Raw genomic sequence first — 1,883 nt, 5'->3', positions numbered from 1 at the left:
TTAGCTTTAGTTAGATACTAAACTTTGGGTTGGCTTTGATGTGTCCTTAGGCTTAGAATTTCAAACCCAAACTTTGTTTTAACTTTAGGCAAGCTAGAAGAGGTTTGGGTCATAAAGCTCAAATATGCACCCCTATCAAGCATATAGGGTTCAAGTCGATGGGTTCAACTCCTCTCCTTGGAGGGACTCTCCCAATGAGTTATAGGATTTAACCATGTGGAATATTTTAATCCAAAGGCCAGGATAAATTCAATGAGTGCCCTTGAATTATAATATTTACACTTACTTATCTCTCATCACTCATTGAACACTCATTGAGAGATATCCTCTAAGGACAAGATCCAAACTTCCAAGTCGATATAAATTAAGAATGTTATCTTAAAACTGTGTTTTATGAGCCAAGACCTGATTCCCTTGCTTATGGGAAGGATTTGATATATTGTCCAATTTGTTATCTCTTTGCCCAATTTCTTAAGGTCGCATCAGTCTACATGAGCATAAAAAATGACCCACAACTCCTGTGTGCCTCTGGGAATAATTTTCTTCGAGAATTCCATAGTTCCAATGTAAACACATTATACTCACTTGAACACCCATCTCCTTAAAGGTTAACTTTTAAGAGTAGTTTACATTTAAATTCCAACAGGATCATTTCAAGCCCAAATTGATCTAGGGTTTGACTTTTCCGTAGCCCAAGCCCAAATCAACATAATTGTTGTGTTGCACAGAAATCTCATTTGTGTGCTTTCCCTTGCCATTTTCTTGTCCCAGAAGGAAAAAAATCATGTTCGAGAAATGTCCAACTTTCTACATATATAGACTATCTTATTTCAATAATTAAAGCTTAACAAGCAGCCACATACATAGAGCATAGCAGAAGAGGGATAGATAAAACCATTAGGGTTAAGATGCAACACTACATCACTAGCTAATAGAAGTAAAAGATGACGGATGGGGCCTTCAACCAACGGCTGCGTAGATCCTATATGGTGGCATGCATGATCTTTTGGTTCCTTTCCTTCTTAGTTCTTTGCTCCTGGTGGTTTGCCACCTTTGACCTAGAAAGCCATTAAACCACAACACTAATCAGATCAAGCACATAAACCACTGTAGTGAATTAATGAAAACCTACTTAAAGAACAGAGAATGCATATAACCTCCTTTTTTGGCTCTCGTGGCTTCTGTTCAGCCTTCCTGGGGGCAGGCTTGGTGACCGAAGAAGGAGCTTTGAGTTCACCATTCCGTTTGGCTGCAGGAGAAGGTGTAGCTTTGGCTGCTGGAGGAAGAACAGGTTTGGCTGCTGGAGGAGGAGCAGCTTTGGCTTCACCACATGTCTGCTCACAGCATTTGGCAGGCTCTTTCTTGGTCTGCCCAACTGCTGGTTGAGAAGCTACGGGTTTCTCAGCCTTCAATGATGCCATTTTCTCACAATAAATATAGTTTTCTCCAAAGAAGAGATTGAAATGACAAGTTTTTGGATGTTCAAGTTGGCCTCAAATGTTCTGGTTCTACCACTAGCTGTATTTATAATGATACCTTTGCAACTAATGTGGCATGGTATCAGAATCACAAGTTAAGATGAATAAAGGTGATATATATATCTGAGGGAATAAGAATAAATGAAATGGAGGACACTTTGTGGGTATGGCATAGGATTCTTACTATGGACCATGTTAACGGGTCAAGTGGGCACTGATTCACATATGTTTGTGTGTGTGTGCGTGAGAGAGAGAGAGTGAGCATCCATGTAATTATCCATTTAAGGATACTTCCAAATGAATTTTTGCTACCATACATGACTCAGAAAGATGGATTTGGCTGCCAGTTCTGTTATGTTTATTCATTTTTTTTTTTTGTGGGGGGGGGAACGGGTCTTCCCCCGG

General features: G+C 39.8%; 1 long non-coding RNA gene across 1 annotated transcript; it reads right to left on the bottom strand.

The window, feature by feature from the left end:
- Window positions 1-787: 787 nt before the first annotated feature.
- Window positions 788-1,487, bottom strand: LOC149000768 (uncharacterized). The gene is made up of 2 exons (XR_016170848.1): window positions 1,158-1,487; window positions 788-1,058 (listed from the first exon to the last, which is right to left on the bottom strand). It is a non-coding gene; the product is annotated as an uncharacterized LOC149000768 (long non-coding RNA).
- Window positions 1,488-1,883: the final 396 nt, after the last annotated feature.

This window comes from Hakea prostrata, chromosome 11 (genome assembly GCF_041222555.1).
Source record: "Hakea prostrata isolate BN-2017 chromosome 11, UWA_Hpros_2, whole genome shotgun sequence".
Classification (NCBI taxonomy): Eukaryota; Viridiplantae; Streptophyta; class Magnoliopsida; order Proteales; family Proteaceae; genus Hakea; species Hakea prostrata.
Note: the sequence above shows the minus strand (reverse complement) of the source record. Positions and strands in the feature narration are given on the sequence as shown.